Source organism: Apodemus sylvaticus, chromosome 9 (genome assembly GCF_947179515.1).
Source record: "Apodemus sylvaticus chromosome 9, mApoSyl1.1, whole genome shotgun sequence".
Taxonomy (NCBI): domain Eukaryota; kingdom Metazoa; phylum Chordata; class Mammalia; order Rodentia; family Muridae; genus Apodemus; species Apodemus sylvaticus.
This window is the reverse complement of record NC_067480.1, coordinates 37,447,904-37,471,695: the sequence shown is the minus strand read 5'-3', so window position 1 is coordinate 37,471,695 and position 23,792 is coordinate 37,447,904. Positions and strand designations below refer to the sequence as shown.

Here is a 23,792-nt window from a genome sequence, read left to right as displayed (position 1 = left end):
CTTGGCTGAATAAAGTTTTGTTTTCCTGGGTTTATCCTTAATTACTAATTTGATTCAAGTTTAATTAGCATTGCTCAGTGAAGCCTTTGGCCACTTTAGCATTCCTTACCTTATTTGAGTTGAGAAGGAATAAAGAACCTTTTTTCCCCCTTAAGGGAATTTTTTTTCCAGCAGGAAATATTATAATTCATAGTCATTTGTAATTGGTACCGACTGAGTTGAGGCCAAGCCTGGGAGGATGGTAGCTGACTTATGTTCCCCAAGACCTTGTCCAAGTGTCTCCTGCTGCAAACAGAAACTGACTCATTAAAGCCTTGATCCAGTGTACAGACATGAAAGACTGCTTGGCATGTTTTTGAAACTTGAGCCACCCTTTGCAAAGGTCTTGCCTTTATTTTTTTAAGGAAAAGGCTGAGTATCTAGAAGCACAGAAATGACAGGTCATTTCAGAGAGATTGTATGTGACAAGAGAAAGAGATGATGTCATTCAGTGTGTAGAGAAATGCAGTGATAGAGCAATTGATGGTTTCTAGACCCATTGTTTTTTTAAGAAGAGAGCATTCCAAACCAGAAACATAAGAGAAATATTTCATTTTCCCGATTATCAATGTGAACTACGTGAAACAAACGTTTTTGTGAAACGAGGCTTCCCCAGCTGTTAGAGATTCTCGGGGAATATTCTCAGGGGTCTGTCTATCAGAAGTAGGGGAGAAGAATCTAGAAAAACTTGCAGATCCATGGGTTTTAAAGCCATTGATTCAATCAATTATAGATTGATCCGGGAAAAACACTGCAACTATACTGAACGTGTGAAATCTTTGGTTTTTAGTCCTTGAACTACTGACTTAGAGTTTCTGCTGTTATCATCTACTGTTAGTAATCTAGAGATGATGCAAGGTCTGCAGTGCGTGGCCAGGAGAGGTTCTTGCTGCCCCCGGGTCTGGGAGAGGGCTGACTGCCTTAGTCAGTGTTCTATGGCTGTGAACAGAAAGTATGACTGTGATGGTGGGGGCCTCTTATGAAGGAAAACATTTAATTGGGATTTGCTTACAGTTTCAGAGGTGTAGTCCATTATCATCCTTGTGGGGAACATGGGGGGACTAGCTTGGGTCCTCAAAACCTTAAAGCCTACTTCCAAAGACTCACTTCCTCCAAAAAGGCCACACCTCCCAATTCTTCCCAAGTAGTGCTACTGATATCTAAGTATTTACATATACAAACCAATGAAGTGTGGGGCGCGGGGGAGGGGGGGACATTTTTATTTAAACCACCACACTGGCAAAGAGGAAACTTTCTGAAAGCAGGGTGGTCAGGGTAGGTAGCACCTAGGTCCTGTGGGGGGGGTGTTGACTGGGGTTACAACGTGGCCTGGCCTAATGTCTATTCTATTCTTTTGTTTCCACACTCATTTTTTCTATGTTCTTTGTTTACATTCCAAATGCTTTCCCCTTTCCTAGTTTCCCCCTCCCCATAAGTCCCATAAACCCTCTTCCCTCAACCCATTCCCCAATCACCCACCCCCCTCCTATTTCTCTGTCCTGGTATTCCCCTACAATGCTGCATCAAACCTTTCCAGGACCAGGGCCCTCTCCTTCCTTCTTCTTGGGAGTCATTTGATATGTTAATTGTGTCTTGAGTATTCATAGCTTCTGGGCTAATTAATATCCACTTATCATTGACTGCATTCCATGTGCATTCTTTCATGATTGGGTTACCTCACTTAGGATGATATTTTCTACTTCTAACCATTCGCCTAAAAGTTTCATGAATTCATTGTTTTTAATTGTTGAGTAGTATTCCATTGTGTAAATATACCACATTTTCTGTATCCATTCCTCCATTGAGGGACATCTGGGTTCTTTCCAGCTTAGCTTATGCTCTAATATCAAGACTTGACAAATGGGACCTCATAAAATTACAAAGTTTCTGTAAGGCAAAGGACACTGTCAAAAGGACAAAACAGCAACCAACAAATTGGGAAAAGATCTTCACCAACCCTACATCCGACAGAGGGCTAATATCCAATATATACAAAGAACTCAAGAAGGTAGACTCCAGAGAGCCAAATAACCCTATTAAAAAATGGGGTAAACAAAGAATTTTCACCTAAAGAACTTTGAATGGCTGAGAAGCACCTTAAGAAATGTTCAACATCATTAATCATTAGGGAAATGCAAATCAAAACAACCCTGAGATTTCACCTCACACCAGTCAGAATGGCTAAGATTAAAAACTCAGGAGGCAGCAGGTGTTGGCGAGGATGTGGAGGAAGAGGAACACTCCTCCACTGCTGGTGGGGTTGCAAGCTGGTACAACCACTCTGGAAATCAGTCTGGTGGTTCCTCAGAAAACTGAGCATGACACTTCTGGAGGACCCTGTTATACCACTCCTGGGCATATACCCAGAGGATTCCCTGGCATGCAATAAGGATACATGCTCCACTATGTTCTTAGCAGCCTTATTTATAATAGTCTATTCTATTCTTAAGAGGGGAAGAAGAGTCTTGTAAACTTTGTTGCCTTGTCCTTTTCAATTCTGTAACCTTTGTTTCTTCCCTCAGCAACTGCTATGCATGTATTTTAATTATTTTGTGGTGCTGGTGCTTGATCTCGGCTTTGTACTCAGTAGGCAAGTGTTCCCTCATTGAGCCATGCCCCTGACCCTGGCCTTCCAACTCTGAGGGAGAGGTCTGTTGCCTATCCAAGGATATTTTCCCAGTTGAGATTACTTTTTATGGTTTCATATATTTTCATGTCCAGCCCTACCCATGTTGGTGGGGTCATGTCAACCCCCCAAAGGATCATGAAGGCTCTATTTGGCTTTGTAGGTGCAGAATAGAAATGGGAACCACATTGAAAAATAAGTCAAATATTTTAATGCTCACTTTGTAATTTTTTGTTTGTTTCGAGACAGGGTTTCTTTGGGTAGTCCTGGCTGTCCTGAAACTCACCCTGTAGACCAGGCTGGCTGTGAATTCAGAAATTTGCCTGCCTCTGCCTCCCAAGTTCTGGGATTAAAGGTGTGCGCCACCACTTGTAATGGCTTTTAAAAACAGAACAGAGATGACTCCGTGCCTTGTTGAACACTGGTTTAGGTTTCCTGCCGTGCTTTGCTTTCACCCCCATTGGTAAATAGAGACAAACAATATTTCAGATCCTTTCTACTTTTTTACACTGTTTTCCCTCCCAGTGTATTTGGTGAATACATGTGTGTATGCATGTGTGTGTGTGCACTGGAGAGTTGAGGATTCAATGTCCTTCCTTCCTTCCTTCCTTCCTTCCTTCCTTCCTTCCTTCCTTCCTTCCTTCCTTCCTTCCTTCCTTCCTTCCTTCCTCACACAATGGAAGAAAATGGGAGTTTCAGACTGTCTTAGTTAGTGTTTTACTGCTGTGAACCAATACAAGTTTTATAAAAGACAACATTTAATTGGGGCTGGCTTACAGGTTCAGAGGTCCAGTCCATTGTCATCAAGGCAGGAGCATGGCAGCATCCAGGCAGGCATGGTACAAAAGGAACCGAGGCTTCTATATCTTTATCCAAAGGAAGCCAGGAACAGACTGGGCATGCTCAGGCATCTAGAAGGAAGATCTTTAAGCCCATCCCCACAGTGATACACTTCCTCCAACAAGGCCACACCTTCTTCTTCTTCTTCTTTTTTTAAAGCCTACAGCACCAGGTATTCCCAGGCAGTCTCCCATCCAAGTACTAACCAGGCCCAACCCTGCTTAGCTTCTGAGATCAGACTAGATCGGGTGCGTTCAGGATGGTATGGCCATAGATAAGGCCACACCTTCTAATAGTGCCACTCCCTGGGATGAGCATATACAAACTGTCACACAGATTGAGGTTCTGTTATTGCACACACCAAGAAGCACCAACTCTATGAAAGATCAAATGCAGTCTTTTCCATGGCTTTTTCTTTTCCTCTGCTGCTCTGGAAGGCCAATTTCCAAGAAGTCCTCTAGGGGCCAGTGAATCACAGCTGTCTCCATCCAATTCCACAAAATAACAAACCAAGGGAAGAGGGCAAGGAAGGGGTTAGGGCAACATGCGGTATCGGTTCATGCTGTTCTGTAGCCTTACCCCTCTCCTCTGTCCCTCCAAGTGTGTCTTGAGGCCTAGACCATGGGGAATGTGGGGATGCATGGTGCTTGAAGCCTTTATTTTAAAAATCTCGACTCTGTCCTTTGAAAGCAGGGAATGATTGTTTTATTTTTATTTTTATGTTTTTAAGAAATCACATTTGGGGGCTGTTGGTGATGGTAAGGATTCAGACCAGAGAGACTGCAAACCTTAACAGAACTCTGGAATTACAGAGCGGAATGGCTTTTGTCCAATTTCATGTTTCAAAGGAAGGATGAGAGACTCAGGGAGATTGAATGTCTTCCTGAGTGACCCATAGCGCCTACTTAGGCTAAATCCGCTTGCTTTGAGGGACTGAGGAGACAGCAAAGACCCAAATGGGTGCTGCAGAGGAGTGAAGCCAGCCCTCCGTCATTACTTCCCAAACGAAGACACTGCCATTGTTTCAGAATCATTTAGCCTGTGTGATTTCATTCGGATGGTTTAATGAAAGGAAGTGACATACACAATCACTATGGGTATGGTGTGATCAGGTTGTGTGTGTGTGTCTATGTATGTTTCTGTATTTTGAAGGATTTTCTATCTTTCCTTCTCCTATAAAAACAATGGGTAAAAGCGTGAGTCTCAAATTCAGAGATATGTACCCCTAGACTGACCTCAAGCTTGAAATCCTTCTGCCCTAGCCTCTGGATTTCTGGGATTAGAGGCGTGTACTGGAACACTTCATTGGTGAAAGACTTTTAAAATCAAATTTGACTATATCCTGCTGAATATTCATTACCTATCTAGTAGAGGAACACAGTATGGAAAAAAGGTTCCAGGTCTGTGACCAAGCTGGGAAGGCATCAGAAGATCTGGGCTAGTCCCAGAGGAGAGCAATGAGGCAGTCACTTTGCTGGTCCCCTAAATCCTCATTGTTGCTGTGAAGACTGGACCAGGATAATTTTCAGATTACACTATAACAAGAAAGCTTTGGAACTTTATATGGTTGTGGGAGTAGCTAGTATTTATTGGTTCCTAGTTTCTGTAGCACCTAAAATACCAATGATTTAAACAAGACAGATTTATATCTCTCTCCATTGGAAGATACATCTGACCTGGTGGCTCTGCCCTCTGAGGTTATCAGGAGCCCAGATATCTTCTGCACTCTTGGTCTGCCAAACTTAGAGTATTTCCTCATCCTCAGGATCTAAGGTGTTTGGTCAGCATGTCCGTGTTCTAAGTATCAGCATGAAGGAAGAAGAGAAGGAGAAAGAGGACCCCTTTTACTCATAAGCATAGCTTAAAAGTTGTATTCATCACTTCTGCTCAGCCTGGATGCAAGGGGGCTGAGAAGAGTTGTCTTCACTCTGACTGGCTCTGCTACTCTCTACAAGTTGTAGCTGATGGGTGAAGAGGAAGGAGATGTTGGGAACAACTAGGAGTCATTGACGTGCAAGCTACACTTCCACTGTAGAAGCCAGGATTGCCTGTTATTTTTAAGAGGTGAGCTAGTAGGAGATGATAGCTTAGCTATGACGCAAGCCTAACTTGGAGGAATAGTGGTGGATCTCAGTGAGCCTGTCCCCAGAATTCTGCCATTCAAGCTGAATGGTTTCTTGTGGTAGAATCCTGCCTCATGGTCCTTTATCTCAGCACTCTGCTGTTCATTCTTGAGCACAGTGGGTGATAGCAGCCATGTTTGTGCCTTTCCTTCATTAGTGGGTGTAGATGAACAGATGAGGACACTTAGTTTGCCCAGGGCTATCACACTCCTCTCTCCCCGACCTTTGGAACTATGACTGGGAGACTGATGCTGATCAAGTCATAGGCTTGATTATGGGTGCTATAAACTCAGAAGTAGAGAGGGCTACCCTTTCTTGGAAGAATGAAAAATTAGAGAAAGCTGGTCCTTGTTGAGAGAAAGTAGCTTTCAAATATACAAAGGGCCCTAGGAGAAGCAGAGGGTGGGCTAACAACTGATTCCTGATTCTCTGCTACCGACTCTGTTTCTTATAAGCTGAAACACATTCTTTCTTATTTTTTTAAGACTCTTTTAAACACATCACGTGTATAAGGGAGTCCTTAATTAAGAAAAAAAGGTTCCTTATCTGACAGTAAAAGATATTTCCTGCTCCCTCAACAAATCTTAAGATCTCATGTATCATCTTAACAGCTAATAGCTTGCAAATTTCAATTTTCTGCTTGTCACTAAAATGACAACTCAGGAGAGACTATAGCAATTGATTTACCTAGCTAAACTTATCCAAAATAGGGAAGCTAAATAGGTCAGTCAATGGAAACCAAAGCATGGCGTCTTTTTTCCAAATAAAACAGCAAGAAACCCACATAGGAAGGGGTGGGATGCAGTGTAGTGATTCCAAAGGGATATGGAAAAAACTCATCTTTGTTTTGAACTGTCTTCTTCCTATATCCACAAGCCTGTGGATTTGGAGCAGATCATAAGTTGGTATTAGAAGACATCACTCACTATACATGTTTAAATTGATTTCAAAGGAAAAATAGACAGGTAAGTCACCAACTTCCACAAATAAAATTGAAGAGCAAAGACTTAGATGAAAGAGTTCATGTTACAAATCTCCCTGAATGAAATATGAAATATAAAATTTGTTAAAAATTTATCAGGGCACAACTTCAATTAAGTGGAACCTAACATGTCAGAGCTTATTATTATTATTATTATTATTATTATTATTGTTATTTCCACTTAAATTATGTCTGTAACAAAATAAATTTGTCCCAACATTGTTAGGACAATAGTTTAGGTCTCTCAAACTTTTTACATTGACATTTATTTATCTAGTCCCATAGAACTGGTCAAATAGTTGGGGCTGAGAGAGCTGGAGAGACTTTTGGGCCCTCTAGCAGAGTGACTTGCAAACCTTGGCTTTACACTATAATTAGCTTTTAGAAATCCTTGTGTCAGGGCTGGCAAAAAGGCTCAGTCAGTAGTGTGCCTGCTGAGAAAATATGAGGACATGAGTTTCGGTCCCTGACAGCCATGTAGAAGCCAGGGGTGGTTGTGCATATCTGTGACCCTGGCCTTAGGGTAGTGGAGACAGGTGGGGCCATGGAACTTGCTGGCCAATCAATCTAGCCAATCAGCGAGCTCTGGCTTTAGTGAGAACCGTTATCTAAAAAGTAGAAAGTGATATCGGAAGAGATTTCACTCCAACTTTTAGTCTTTATATCACTTTCACACATGCAATGTATACAACTCACATACATATACACAATCACACACATATGTGCACACATATACCCTCACACACATACACATATACTCACACACATGCACACACATTCTTTGACACACAGATATACATATTCACACACATATACATACTCACACACATGCACACAGACAGACAGACAGACAGACAGACACATACACACACACACACACACACACACACACTGATGCCTAGGCTTAGCAGATAAGAAGGAAAGCAGAATATATGGGTTGAGACCAGGCCACCTGAAAGTTTCCAAATGATTCTAAGGTAAGGTCAAGTTAAAAGTCAGAGATCTTTCATGGCTGTCCCTAGAAGTGAAGTGACTGACCCAAATTGCTCCCTTGGGGCACAGAGTTAGGTCTACAACCAAGGGCTTTCTAAAGCACTGCAGTCCTTTCTGACATGGCTTCCAGGTTCCCAGCAACATAGGGCCAGTGTGTGCCCCTGCACTGGCTGTTGAGCCAGTGATACCTCACTTTGATATGTTTTCTAGTCACCTGGAGGTCTTCTGAACTTGGCTTCTGTCTCATAGGTCTTGAGTGGGGTTGAAAATTACATTTTTAGCAAGTTTTCTCGTGTCTTGAGTCCCACACTTGGAGATGTACTGCTTTAGGCTATTTCAGGATGCCATCCTTACCCACAGCCCACCTGCCTAGCACCAGACACTGAATTTGGGCTCCTCCTCTGTTGTTGTTAGTTAAAGCTTCTCTTTGTTTTCCCACAATGCTCTTCTGTTCACCTGGAAGGTAAGGCTTACTGTACACAAACTGCCCTTTTGACGGAAGACTCCTCCAGCCATGTGCTTTGTGGAATAGCACTTGGCTACGTAATTCCCGTGGAGCTTTATTTTGAAGCTCATTCCCGAGGGAGTGAAGGATGTGCTTCATAATGGGCAACACCAAGGAGGTCAAAGTTCCCTGACAAGGACCATTCGTTAGGTGGGATTCGTGTCTGAGCTCCGCTTGCCGGCCTCCACATGTGGCTGGAGATGGAAAAGCTGACCGGCCATAGAATGAAACTGGGGCACCTGAGGAAATCCAGGCCTAATCCTCTCCCATAAAACAAACTGGAAGCTCAGCGGAAGGTTGAAATCTAAAAGCAGATGGCTGGTTACCTCCATGTGGGGCTGTAAGCGGGGCGGGGCCTTTGTGACAGAGTATTTGTATACGTGGGGTATCCAGACAAGGTGGTGGTGCTGTAAATGCCAAGCAATCCACAGACTTTGTGATGGGAGCCTATCTTGTGATAAATGCAGGGAGTTTGGGGGAAGGCTGCTGTTTTGCACATGTGTTTCGCGCATGTGTTTTGGGAGCAACAAGACTGGTTCCCTCTGCTGTGAGCAAGACAAACATGGTGGATGGAAGCCAGGGCTGCTAAGTGGGATCCTTGTGAGGGCCTCTGCTAGGAACAAAGTGACCTTTTGGTCACAGAGAGGCTCTATGTGGAGCTAGGAATGGGGTGGTGGTGGAGTCAGCACCTTTTTTCTAAAGGGCCATCCCCTTGCAACTAAAGCAGCTGTATAGAGCAGGCCCTTCCTGTTCCAACGGGTTCCTTTACTGTATGAGGCCATAATGCTTTGCACAGTCCTACCTGGTATTTCAGGGTTTCTCTATTTACAGGTATCAAGCAGTAGCTGGGTAGCTAACATCTTTCAGGGGACAATGAGCATCCTTGATCTTTTAAGGTTCTATCCCCAGTCTTTGTCTGACCCACAGAATACCTTTTATGGATAAGAAGCATTCCTTAGCATAGAAAGGCATGGCTAACTGGACCTTTGGAAACTATTCTCTCTGGGGTGGGGAAAGTACCATCTGGGCTATTAAGAAATCCATTTTTAAAATCTGAAGAGCCCTCCCCAGTTGCAGTTTTGAAGCAATCCTGCAGAGCTGTGTGCTTTGGGGAAGGCACATCCCTTTTGTCCCCAACTCCAAGGAACACGTGTTCCCTGTCTCAGAGTGGATGAATCAAGCAGGCAGATTTCTCAGTTGTAGTTTAAGCTGAGTGGACCCTTCGGATTTTCCCGGAGCTCGTCGGAATTCCATCTCTGGGAGGCCGCATTGTGATCAAGTAAGACAAGAGGGGGAGAGGAGGGGAAAAGAATCAGAATGAGAAACGTGAAGAGAAACCAGATGTCTCCGTGTCACACACAGAGCGCTCATTCGTGCTGTTCCAGTCTGGAGGGACAGCTTCGGATGTGAACAGTAAACATATACAAGAAGGGATGGTTGGCCCCAGAGCCTCACTCGGGGGTTGTCCCAAACCTGTGGAGTCTGGCTTCTGAGAGCTTCTGCAAGCTGCATGTATGCTTGGGAAGGAGCCAAGCGTGGGCCCTCCTCAGGACAACCGGAAAAGGTCCTCTTGAATCCTGCCTGATTCTCAGCCCTGTCTTTCTTTCTCCCTAGAATTTGCTTTCCATTAGGTCTGGGAACAGGATAGGTGGGCCTCTCAGGTGGAGCCAGGAATCATACTGGGAGGAAGTCACACTGCATAGCCTTGTCGACGATATGGAAAAGATTAAGTTATTAAAAGCTTTACTTGGTCCTCGCCAGTGTTGTAACTCTTTTTTGCAGCGTGTCCTAATTTTTCAGGAAAGAACTTCCCAAGTCTTTTCTGGGCTTGGTGTAGAGATTTTGGGGAAACACAAAGAGACTGGGTATGAAATGACAGAGGTGATTTCCCAGCTCCCATTCTCTGGTGAGACAGATAGGGAAATCCTTCCTGTTGAGTGTCCTACTGTCCAGGAAGAAGTCCTCGAAGTCCTCAGATGCTGACCACTGACTGGATCCTTCCCTTCTCAGAGCTGGAGAAGCCTTCCAGGTGAGGGGAGAGAGGCTAGTTGCGGAACACAGACTGTTGGACAAGGTGACCTTATGTGTTACACACATTTTGGTCCTGAAAGGGGACCATGCATTGGAGGTCAGGCAGAAGCAATGGGCCAAGTCTAAAGATGTACAGGAACAGAAATGGGACCAGAGACCTGAAGGGCATGTTGGGGAACACAGAGTCTGTGAGCTGGGGTCTGTATTCAGCCATTCCCTGATGCTGTCTATCTGTTCCCGACATCTCCTGCTGTTCTCTCTACTGATCCATTTTCCCCAATGCCTCCACTCACCCAACCCCCTCTTCCTCACCTCTCTAGATCCACCTCCTTCCTTCACCTGCCCTGTTCTGTTCCCAAGGAGGCGAACGCAGGTAAAACAAAGCAAAGCTGTGTAAGCTGAGCTTATTCATTTGCCAGACAAATCAAATCCCCATCAGGAAATTAAACCCAATGTTTGTGAGCTGGGGCAGGGAGGGGACTTATTAAAAAAGTTTCTGTGCTTTTTTGTATAAACACTTAAGAGGGGCTCGGTGTGATTAGACCATTGAGGGTAAAACAGTGAGATGGCAGGCCTGAGTTCTGTTGGTTAAAACAAGTGCCGCACTGCCTGCTGACTTGAGAAAGGAAGCACTAGGCAGGAAAGCCCATTGGGTTGTTCCAAGGTCATGGCGGGTTATTGATTTTAGCGCATTGGGAGGGCATTCTCTTTCTACTTGAATGGGTTGCTGTTGGCTCTGGTATCATTTGCTTAGTGAAGGCAGAGCAGGAGATAAGGAACCAAGGAGGCTGAGGATGAGGACATATTCTCCCAGCTCCTTCCTGCTGGGAGGCTGGGAGCCATCTGCAAGCCCCTCCCCAAGGCAGCCCTCTCCCCTCAGCTTGTTCTGGGGAACCTCCCCTATCACTTCAGGACGAGGGGTGGGGCATGGGTGGGAGTAGTCCCTGCTGTGGTTGCCTTCCTTCCCTTTTATCCCAGCTTTGGAAACAACCACTTTATCCAGCCGGTCTCAGATTTCTCAGTTTTGAGTTTGCTGTCCTTTGCCTTCCAGAACCTTGACAGGGAGGTCTGACAGACACAACCTGCACTGACAGAAACTGCCCCTGCCTTTTTATTTATAGAGTTCATTTCCTCTCTGCTCTGTCTTGTGCATGGTCCATCCTCATCCCAACAGGTCGAGAGCAACAGGAGATGACGACATCATTTGCCGCATCACAATTTTGCAGCCTGAGCTCCTAGTCCTGCAAGCGACCATCCCTCCGAATTTCTAATTAAAACATTTGTATGAGTATCAGATGAGCAGTTCTTACTTCTAGGCTATATCATATTTGCCTAAAAACTTGTAAATTGGCTCATTTGCATAGATATTCTTGCTTCCACATCCTGTTGCTTTGGCTTCAGGTAATCACATAGTACAGAATATTTATGGCCGACAAAGGCTGGGGGTGGTTCCTTTAGGTGGGGAGTGGCCATTGCAGGTGCTGTAACCGACACAAACTTTATTTATTCATTATGCGTGTTTGTGGTTTATGCCTGTTTATGCATGTGTTTATGTGGTTGGTGTTCCCACACACACATCTGCAGGAGACAGATGTTAATTTTGGCATCTTTCTCTATTACTTTCTGCCTTTTTTTTTTTTTTTTTTTTTTTTTTTTTTTTGGAGACAGTCTCTCACTGTACCTGGAACTCACAGATTTAGCTAGACTAATTGGCCAGCAAACCCCAGGGATCCTCCTGTCCCTGTTCCACTCTCAGCAGTGGGGAACAGGCATGCTCCACCACACCCTACTTTAGTATGAGTTCTGAAGATGTGAACTCAAATACTTGCTCAGCAAGTGTTGTACCCACTGAACCATCTCTCCAGCCCATAGTTGTAAAACATGATGGGATTTATCACTGGTACACATAGATAATTAAATCAAGCCAACGGACATACCCATCACCCCACATACTTATCAGATTTGTGTTTAGACTGTTGAAGATCTAGTGGCTTAGCAATGTGGGTATAAATTATTTTTCACTGGTGGCCATGTTGTTCCACAATAGATCCTCAAACTCATTTACCTAAAACCTTCTATCCCTTGACAACATCTCCTCCTCTCCTTCGGTCCCTGGTCACTCTCTCCTTCTATGAGTTCAGCTTCTGTAGACTCCACAGGTAATGGACATTTCCTGGTATTTGGCTTTCTGTTCCTAGCTTGTTTCATTTAGCACACGATACCCCATGCTCACCTTTGTTCTTTTAGATGGCAAGGGTTCTTCAAAGGATCAGTAGTATTCTATTGTCTACACTGCATACTCCATCAATGGACATGTTGGACATTTTCATAGCTTGGCTAGTGTGAATGTAGTACAGGAGTACACATGGAATATACAAGTCTCTTCTGCATACTAATTTCCTTTCCTTTTGATATATGCCCAGCAGCGTAATTTGTTGGGTCATATATTCACTCTATTTTTAAGCACTTGAGAAATCTCTGAATTTTTTCCTCATAATGGCTGTACCCTTTTACATCCTTACTGACAACATTCTTGTTAAAAAAATAGTTCTTTTAAAATTTTAATTAATTAGTTTATTTTAATTGCAGGGTTGTTTTGCATGAATGTATGTCTGTGCAATGAGTATGCAGCATCCACAGGGACCAAAAGAAAGCACCGGGTTCTATGGAACTGGAGTAATAGACACTTGGTAGCCACTGGGTGGGCACTGGGATAAAACCTGGGTCCTTTGGAAGAGCAGCCAGTGCTCTTCAACACTGAGTCATCTCTTCAATCCGCTCTTAACTGTTTAAAAATGGTTGGCTTAATGTGAATAAGATAATTTCTTGTGGTTTTGATTTTCATGTCTTTAGTGTTAGTGAGGATGGGACTTTTTCCCTTCTGACATAATTTTTGGCCATTTGTAGGTATGCTTTTGAGAAGTATTTTGGATGCTATTCATTTTTAGTGGGGTTATCTTCTTGATGTTGAGTTGTTTGCATCTGTGCATTTTGTATATTAACCCCTTCGCAGTTTTATTATTTAGAAACATTTCCCATTTTTGTAGGCTGTCTTTCAGTCAAAATTTTCCTTGATGGTAGACATGTTTTAATCTGACATAATTTCCTCCTCCACCATTTGTCTGTTTCTGGGTTTGTTTCATGTGTTTTGGGGATTACATTAAGAAAAACAAACCAACCAACCAAGCAAACAAACAAAATCATCGCACAGAAAAATCTTCAGAAGATTCCCCTATGTTTTCTTCCAATAGCTACACAGATTCAGGCCTTGTGCTTAATTTTCTAGTGCACGTTAACTGATTTTAGTACAAAAGGGTGCGATTTCATTTATTTGACTGTGGAAACCTAGCTTTCCAAACACAGGTCATTGATGACTATCTTTTCCACTTTTTTTCTCCTGCAACTTTTGTTAATGATCCATTTATCGTGAACATGCAGATTCATCTTCTGGGCCTTCTATTATGGTTTCTTAGTTTGTATATCTATTTTTGTGCTAGTACCAGGCTGTGCTGGGCGCTGTCATTCTGTAATGTCAGATGGAGTGAGGAGTATAGTACCAGTGTTATTCTTTTTGCCTAACTTTTTTTTTGTCATGGTTATTTGGGTCTACACAAATATCTCATTTAATATGTCTAGTGCTATTAAACACACTCACATGGTAGAGCAATCATAAATGTTAATTTCTAGAACTTAAGAAAAATCACTTCAAACATAAACTTTGTGCCTTTAATTAACTTAGTGCACTGACTCCCAAATATCCCTCCTCCTAGCCCCTGCTAACCTTGATCCTATTTTTTATTTATGTGGATTTGCTTCTTTTATATACTCATGCATGTGAAATCAAATAATATTGTCCCTTTGTGTCTGCCTTATTTCCCTTAGCATAACGTCCTCAACCCATGATTAGCATAAATCTGAATTCTATCCCTCTTTTAGACTAATAAAATATTTCATAGAATGTATATATATCGTATTTTGTTTATCCATTCATTTATTGAGGGGCATTTGGGTTGCTCCTACATTTTGGCTATTGTTGTACAAGATGTATAAATTGAATTCAAGCCTGTTTCCTTTCCCTGATGTATGTAGAGCCTGGTTCTTTCCTCTGGGCTATTCAGGGAGTCTAGGTGGGTGAGGGGCCCCTTTATGAGACCCTTCCCTCCGCTGAGAGTCAGCAGGCTGCCTAGTTCAGTTTACAGAGAGGGGAAAATGGCCTCGGAAGCTGTCTGGTTACATTACCTTTCCAATTTCTGAAATACCTCAATCATCTTTCCCAGGGTTGGATCCAATTTCTCCCTCTCTGAAGCAATTCTGTTTTCACTCAGTCCTGCATCAGTGAGCAGGTGAGCTGACAGGACCTGGGTAGGCTGAAGAGTTTGCCTTCTTTGTGTCCAGATGCCATTGCACTAGACAGCGAAGGGATGGTAGCTAAAGGTTTATGTTTACTCTGAGCCAGCTTTGAGCTCTTGCCAAAGATTTTCCTTATGGAACAAGGAAGTAGCTGGCTCAGTGTCAGGTGCTTTTTCTAGCAGTCTGCACAACCCATCTCTTTTAATTTGCCTTTAAACCCCATGATGCCTGTGTTGTTGCCCCTATTTTACAGGTAGAGAAACTGAGGATCACACAAGTACTTGACCTGAATTTAGTAACATGACTGGGACTTGGGCTCTTGACTGACCTGTTTTCATGTCCACTGGGTCACAATGTGAACTCTTGACATAGGAATAGTGCCATCCCATTGGTGGTTGTTCCTTTACTTTCATTCGCAAGGGGGGGGGATTTGGGGAGTTCCCAGGTCTTGCTATCTATCATTGTGACTTCCCTGGATGGTTTGGAGCAACTTGAGAGAAGGGTTGTAAAGTTAGTTTTCTGTTGCTATGATAAGATGCCATGACCAAGGCAACTTATAGAAGAAAAAGTTTATCTGGGGGTTATAGTTACAGAGTATTTAAGTCTATGACTATTATGGTGGGCAGCATAGCAGCAGGCTGGCATGGTGCTGGAGCAGTAGCTAAGAACTTACATCTTGAGACACAGCCACGAGGTAGAGAGAGATAACTGGTAACGGTGTGGGGTTTTAAAACTACAAATCCATCTGAGTAACGTACCTCTTCCAACAAGGCCACACCCCTGAATCCTTCCCAAATAGTTCCAAGCAACTGGGGAACCAAGTATTCAAATATGTGAACCTATGAGGGCCATTTTCATTCAAACCACTATAGGGGCATTTTTCTCTATATCATCCAATGCTTAGGGTTTTCTATAAAGGTACAGAAAGTTGAGCAGCAAATGGATCAGCAAGCAATAGTTTTATCAGGTCATTTCAAGGGAGAGCAGAGCAGCAGAGTGGAGGGAAGATGTCTGTCAAATAATTTATCATATCTATCAAACCACATTGTTTCTCATCTTTCTTTCTTTCTTTCTTTCTTTCTTTCTTTCTTTCTTTCTTTCTTTCTTTCTTTCTTTCTTTCTTTCTTTCTTTCTTTCTTTCTTTCTTTCTTTCTTTCTTTCTTTCTTTCTTTTTCCCAAGGATCTTATAGGAATAGATGCTCAATGTCCCCCATAGCTAGAATCCAATCAAAGTACTGCAAGGCTCAGCCTTTGATGTCCTCTCCAAAGACTACAATTTTGAGAATTGCTTTCTTGATTGGCTATTGTGGATAAGTAAGGAGAAGCCAGTGCTCAGGTAGGGCAGCAAGAATGTTCCTGGAATTCCAATGGAGATCTGCTTTGAATGCTTGGTAGTTATTCATGAGAACTCTTTCCTATGGAATCACACTTTCTTGCAAATGAAAATATTTATATATGATAGTATTCATGCAATTTGGGAAAAAAAATTGCAATCTGCACTGGCTTCCCTTTCCTCTGTGTCTGGCATCCCAGAATATTTTCATTCCTTCCCCAATGTTAATAAAAAAGAAATCAAACTTTTGCAGGCTTCACTTAGTTCCCGGCTTTCAATCAGATCAGTCTGTGAGTTGAATATTTCCTTCTCTTCTTACAGTATCCACGAGGGATTGTTTGTGGCTGGGCTGGTGGGTTTTAGCATTTGTCTACAACAGGAAAGGCAGGTTTGTTCTTTGGGAGTTGCGTGTAACTTACAACCTATATATTTCTTGTCCCGCTCCTCTGTCTTTCCCATCTCCCCAGCCCTGCCTGTGAATTTAGAAGACTTCACCCTCCCCCTCCCAACCCAGTTTGCTCTTAGTACAATGTTAAAGAGTTATGGCTTAAAATATCGACCCAGGTTCTCTACAGAGGCTTTGATATCTGGGTTCTGCATTTTGATATGGCCGATTGAAAGTGGTGTGGGTTAAATTTGCTTAATAGGATGTTGCGCTCCCTTCTTGAGTCAATTTTTATCCATTCTATCAAGTTACTTATTGATTACAGCTCTCACCATGCTCACATTCATTTTCTGGGAAACTTAAAAGAAATATTATGTTTCTCGCTTTGAGTAGGGTAGGAACGTCATAGCATCTAGCTCATAAGGGACTCCAGAGATCTCAATACTTTAAAGTGACTCTGTCTCCTCACTGGGACTTAGCTCAGAATCAGTATTAGCTATTTTGAATAGAATGCATATCAGAAGTTTAGCTTTTTGAGGACCAATGACTGGTTGGTCTGATACGAGGCTCTGGCTTTTGCTGTTCTATCAATACTGGGATCTCATTGGGACTCCTTTCAGATATCCTGTTGTTGCCCAGTTTCATGGAGATGCCGCAGTTTTGGACCTGTAGAACCTGGCCCCTTCATGCACTCCAGCGGTTCATCCATGTTGGGGTGGGCCGATCCAAATCCCTGGATCTGGGCCTGCGAGGTTTCTGAACTGGCCAGCTCACTAGCTCTCCTGCTCTCCTGCCCTTGGGGCAGGTTCACCAGCAACTCTGGCAACCAGGGCCAGCTCTACCCTGCTGCCCAGTGAGGTCCAGGGCTGTTTTTCTCATGTGGCAGCCGACGAGGCTCATGGCCAGTTCTCCCACTCTCATGACCCCAGGGCCAGCTTTCCTGCCTGCCATAGGTAGAGAGGATTGAGAAGAGAGGAGTGTGCTCTCTCCCTAATCTGTGCCACTGCACAGCTGACTGAGCAGGGCCAAGTCTCCTGCACTCATGTCCTTAGGTCAGCTCACCTGGATCACCCACATCCAGGGCTAGCAAGCACTCCTGTGCTGCCCAGGTGAGGTATAGGTTTCCCGAGTGCTGCAGCAGGTGAGGGGCAGGGCCAGTTCTCCTGCCTACCATAGGTGGCAACGGGGCGGGGAGGGTGGGAGAGGGCATCTCTCCCTTGCCAGTGCTACCACACAGCAGACAAGTTGTGGGGACAGCTCTTCCACTCTCATACCCTCGGGGTTGGCTCACCCATGCCCTTTCCATTGGGGTCAGCTCTACTGTGCGGCAGCAGGTGAGGGGCAGGGCCAGCTCTCCTGCTCTCATGGTCCCTTTGGGGCCAGCTCTCCTGCCTGCTGCTGGTGGCAAGGGCAGAAGTGTGTGTGTTGGGGAATCTCTCCCTTGCCAACAACATTTGGCCTTCTTGTCCTCCATTATTTTCTGGGAATCTGTAGATATAATCTCATGCTTGAATAAAAGGAATCCAAAGGAAGAAATAAGTCTGGTTAAGTTGCCTGGTTAAGTTAATGAGGAGGAGGGGTATCTGTTCTCGAGTGATCGGGCAGGGTGGAGGTAGAGGAAATGTGCTCATTCTCCACCATGAAATTTTGGCCAAATTTTCACACACATCCAGCCTCCTTGATTTGGAATCAGATACAGAAAAATCCAGTAAGAGGGTAGAGAGCTACAATGAGCACAATTCAGACCCTGAGATAGCCATGTCTCTCTTCCCGGCCCAATTCCATTATCAAGGTCATTTGAGATGCTGAACAAAAAAGAGAAATGTTTGCTCTGCTATTGAGTTGCAGTTTTGTTAACATTAACGGTGTTATTTCTAGAACTGAAGACTGTGACACCAGCATGTGTAGACAAATGTATGCTGTATGCAGTGTTTTTTCTTTCTATTTTTGAGGCAGGGTTTCATGTAGCCCAGACTAGCCTTGGAGTCATTATGTATATGAGGATGACCTCAAACTCTTGATTCTCTTCTCTCCATCCCTTTTATATTACTTTATTAGTTTACTCACATTTCAATGGCCATATCTAGTTTATTTTGTCCTGGGTATTGAACCCAGGGCTTGATATGTGCCTGGCAAGTACTCTTACAACTGAGCTAAATTCTAAGTTTGTTTTTATTGTATTGAAGTACCAAGAGTTTAGAAAGGAAACCTGGTGTCCAGGACCCACAGTGGATTTTAACTAAATGGGCTGCCCAGTCTCCTTATTTCGGAGAGACCTACGTTTATCTTCCATCCTCTAAGGCAGCCACCACTTATCCTTGGCCCTTGTCTTGAATCCCTTGTGTAGTTCCTTCCTTTATTGTATCAGGATTCTCTTGTGTGACCAATAGGATCTGCAGAAGTGATAGTATAGGTTATGAGACTAGGCCATCAGAAGAGTCTGTGCTGCCTGCTCTGCACTGCCCTACACCCCAGTTTGTGGAGGAAGCGAGCTGCCATGCCCCGAGCACACTTATGCAGCTGGATGGAGAGGTCTGTGTGCCTCGGAGCCGAGGCATGAAGGATGGCCTGGTATTGTCTAGCCCATTTCCTTTTCGGAATCGATTGATCTGACTCACTCCCCGAGGAGATGATGGCATTGTAGTGCAGCTTTGTGCAAGTCAGCATCTTATTCAAGTCTAGAAGATGGAGTGCTGCCCAAGCGAGGATAGAAGCAGTTGGGTTCATAAAAGGAGGAGCCAGGGTGAGTTTTTGTTGTTGCTAGTTCAGGGGCTCTGATCTATAAATCACTTACTGCAGTGGGCCTTCCTTGTTCCCTTAGAGTAAGATAGTAGTGGGTGTGGATTTTGTCCCAGCTCACCATCCTGTTCAACCTTCTTCTGGTTTGTTTTCTGAGTCATGGAATAAGGAAGCTGCTGGAAGAGAGAACTCTGAGGTTCCGTAAGCGTCCATGTTCTTGGCATGCCTCGGCCTTCTGGAAGGCATTCTGGTGCAAGGAGAGCGATTCTGCATGGCAGGGTCTTGCTCTGAAGCTTGGTTCTGGCATAGAGTAGTCACGTGACCTTGGAAGTCCTTCAGTTTCTTCGGGTTTTAGTTCTCTCATCTATGAAATGGGAAACTAACATCAACTCCATTGACTGTAATGAGGAAAAAGGTGTACACCCTGTTCCATGTGTGGGCATACGGTAGGCACTTCACAAACATGAGTGTACCAATTTATTTTGCTTGGAAGGTAATATTTAATGATAATACAGCTATACTTACATATTAAAAACTGAATTTAGTTATGCCTATTTTGCGAGTAGCAAGTGGACAGAATGAAATCTAGGAGACGGAGAAGTAGTCTAAGGCTAGGTATATAGAAAGCAAACACGGATAACTTAACTAACAGGACCAAACCAAAATGTGCCGCCCTGGCTTGCTGAGCTCTGGCTCATCTGAAATAGCATAACGATGCATTTGTTATTGCCATTGGGTGCTGGCATTTGACTGTATGGTATTCTCTGCATATCGCTATGTCCCCATTTACCTGTTAGAGGAATTAGTTCATACAGTTGAAGAGGCTGATAAGACCCGTGATCTGTCATCTGCAAGCTAGAAACCCATGTGAACCAGTAAGGTAGCTAATATGAGCCTCCTAAGAACTAGAGGAGCTGGTGGTATCTATTTCCAAAGAGAAGAAGCCTAATAATACCCCAACCCAGCAATCTGGGGACAGAAGGAAAGGCCTTTGGCAGTATGGAAAGGCAAATGACCTTAGTGTTATCCAAAGGATCCACAAAGCAGGAATGCTACAAGAACCATAGGCTAAGTGTATATTCCATATGTCTGGGAATGGTGACAGTGAGGGCTACTGGCTTTTGAGGGCTTCAAGAAAGACTGGTAGAGAAGATGTGGGTGGGTGTTGCCCTGGCAGAAGACACTGCTGCAGAGAGACTCCTGTGTGTGTGTGTGTGTGTGTGTGTGAACAGTGTGTTCCCATCCACAATCTGAAAGGATGCATATCTCTAAAATTGAATATCACAATGGGAAATTGCTTGATAGTGATTTCTGGGAAAGGCTGGGAAGACTTAATTTAAGAGCCATTTGGGTTATCTTTTCAGAAATGTCTATTTGGAGCATTTGCCCTCCTTTTTTTGAGTAGATATCTCATTTTTTTTTGTTAGTGATTTTTTTTCTAGTCCCTCTTGTGTTCTGGACATTATGCTATTGATCAAAGAAACAGCTTTCCTCTCAAAGGAACAAAATAAATAGTTTATCCTAGAGCTAAATATGAGTGACCCTGGCCCGGGAATATAGATTCAGGTTTCTCTAAATTCTATGTTCCAACACAATCACAGTCCTGCTGTGTTTTTATAGAAACAGAACAAAGAAAATCACAAATCAAGACTTTTTTCAAATATGTTTGTGTGTACATCAGGTAGGTGGGTTACAGAAGATTGGGAAAATCTCAGTAATAGGCTTCAGATGCTTATCTAATGGCATTCTTAGCCTTTTGGTTGGTGAAAAGTAGAGGTCTAATCATACATTCCAAAGGATTTACATAATCATCACAAAGATGTTTGACCATAGAGAGAGAATAGTAATGACAGCTTTTAAGGAGGCTGAAGGTGGTCTAAGTTATTTGGCTCTGAACTTGAAACATTTTCACCTTTCCACTGAAGTTCTGATCAGTTCAGTAGCTTTTATAGCCACTGCTGTGTTCCAGGAATTCTCGTTCAAGAGCCTTTTGTTGAATGAATACTTTGAAAAGATATTTTATATAAATATATTATATATAACAATATAACTATAACTAACTATATATATGTGTGTGAATATATATATATATTCACATATATATACATATTCATATATATATACATATATATATATATATATATATATATGAAATTCTGTACCCTAATCTTCTTCACTCTGCTTTGTTTTGGTTTTTAATCAGCCAATTACAATGTCATGATGCATGGCATAGAATTTCATTTCCTAAATATTACCCTAGAGCTATGTCTCCAGCCTCCCAAAAACTCTCCAAGGTGTCTAAAATTCTCTCAATCAACTTCTTTTCTGCTTAATCCTCCAACGGTTGATGACCATGGCATGGCTGTACTCTGAGGAGTGTCCTATCTGCATGCTGCACCTTTATCTACACTTGACTCAGCCTGAGGCCGACGGAAGGGATAGTGTCCTTAGGATATTTGATTGGCTCAGATGATTCACCATCCCCCCTCCTAACAAAGGCTCCATCTGTAGTAACATCATTTCTATCTCTTTCAGAATCTAGTCTCCATTTTGTACTCTAAATTCATACTTGGTTCTATGTCTTCTTCAACTCTGAATCTTTTCTTATAACCCAAGGGAGATGTATAAAGAAGTAGAATTATAACTCATATAAATATAATCGAGTCCAGCACTCTTCTCGCCTGGTCTAGTGACATTGGTACAGAATTACATTGTGAAGAACACACTCCACTAACCAAAAGCAATTAAGTTATACTAAAACTGTCAGTGTCCCTGGAAAGAACATTAAAGGAAGTAAATATAGTTTTAAATGTACAGTAAAACTTGTTAAACTCCTCACCTCGGATGTTTTATATCTATTCCATTCCTGACCCCAGCAGAATGATCTCCTCTCTAGTCGCCTTCTAACCAGGACCTTTCCTGTCACCTGCCTTTGTGGATTCCTTGTTTCTCCCTCTTTCACATCTACATTGATCACTCTTATTTTTGACACATACCCTGTGCTGGTGCTCAGAGCTACTCAATGATAAGATCGACTCCCTTGTTAAGAAGTGATTGTCCTGCCATTATGAGATGAGAGTTCAGGAATGATGGGAATAGATTCTGATGATGTTGAATCAGTTGAAATACTCTTGCCACACATAAGATCCCAGGCTTACATTTGTGTCTCTGCATTAAACTGTGCTACGACACTAGGGTTGAATCTGGTTAGATTTTGCCATCTTTTCTTAGTTGCTACATTAATGATGGGGACCCTTGGACCTGAATTGGATCAGGCTTTTGTCTTTGCTTTCATTTCTTTGAGAGAAGTTGCCTCAGGGATCTTTTCAGCACCCCCATCTTTTCCATAACAAGGACAGATATGCTAAGCTCAGGTCTCCCAGATTCTCCCTCATGTCAGCTCTATAGTCTGACTGTACCAAGCCTCTGCTCTAGGATTTTGTCTTTTTTGAGGGGCTGAATTGGGACTGGCCAGTATGAGAGTGGTGGGAGCTAGCAGACAGGTATGTGGACTTCTCAAGTAAGGGATGGAGCAGATGATTGCCCGGCAAGACCCACCATGCTCCAGGGAAGCAGAGGCTAGAAGATCGAGAGTAAATTCATGGGGGATGGTGGATTTGAACCAGCTGTCAACACAGGAGCAATAGTAGTCATTTCCAGGTGTTGTGAAAGCTGAAGTTGGAGAGAGATAGAGATAGATAAGAGAGATAGATAGGTAAGATAGATAGATAGATGATAGATAGATAGGTAAGTTATTGGTTTGCTCAAACATGTCATGCAACCACAGTTGTATTTAAGAACTCAAGGGACTTGTGAAGACTCACCTTTGCCGAGTGTTTCTGCTTCCCCACTCTTAGTTCCTCCATCTGTTACTTCCTGTTCAGTCTCAGCAGAAAGAATTCTTTCTGAAAATCTTGAACAAATTTTCAAAGTGAAATTTCATTGTGGATGACGTCACATGTTCACCTCTAAGTCTGACTAGGAGATGGATTATGCTATGGGCTGAAAGAGGGCTTTTTCAAAGGGCAAGGGAAGTTTTGTTACTAACAAACCTGCTCAGGTTCATGTTGGTATAATGCAACCCATGATACCCTTGAGCCCAGTTTCTGCACAGGTAAAATTTCTACTTCATAGAGATGCTGTCAACGCTGTAAATAATAAATACTCAGCACCTGGCAAGTAGCAGGCCTTCAGCAATCAGCAGTGGTTCTTACTGTTAGATGCAGAGAACCAGATGGTGGGAGGAGAATTTTTTACCCAGTGGGAAGGTGTGTGCATGCTTGCTTGTGTGTGTGTGTGTATGCACGCGCACGTGTGTGTACACATATGTACTCTTGTTTGTATGTGCACATGTGCCTTCTTGTATTAGCTTTTAAGAAGCAGAGATTAATAACACTGGGTTTTTGTTGTCTTCACCAGTTTTGTCTTTTCTTCTTATTCTCTTTGTGTGTGTGTCGCGCTTGCATGCTTGCTTGCATGTGCATGTGGAGGTCAGAGGTTGATTTCAGGTCTTTTCGTGTAGCATGTGTTTACTTTTTTTCTGTGTTAAGTAGGTCTTTTTCCATTACTTTCATATTTTAATTTAAATGTTTAACTTAAATATCCTGTCTGTTTTTCTGAATTACTCAGAAGAAAGGTGACTTTCCCTTTTTCCTCTTTATATATTGTCCTAAGCAAGCTTTTCCTGACACTTCAGACTTCGTTCTTTCTCCTAAGTCTCCCCTCCCCCACTGTGTGATCTTTCCTTCTTAAAGGACAGAAAATTTTCTATCTTGACTTAAAAATGATTTATTTATTTTGATTTTTTATTTTATTTTATTTGAGATAGGATTTTTTTCTATGTAGT

The 23,792-nt window shown here is 43.0% G+C and overlaps 1 non-coding gene across 1 annotated transcript; it reads right to left on the bottom strand.

Annotated features, from left to right (window-relative positions):
• Positions 1 to 3,662: 3,662 nt before the first annotated feature.
• On the bottom strand, positions 3,663 to 3,781 carry LOC127693176 (5S ribosomal RNA). Its single transcript, XR_007979637.1, has one exon. It is a non-coding gene; the product is annotated as a 5S ribosomal RNA (ribosomal RNA).
• Between the last annotated feature and the right edge of the window lie 20,011 nt (positions 3,782 to 23,792).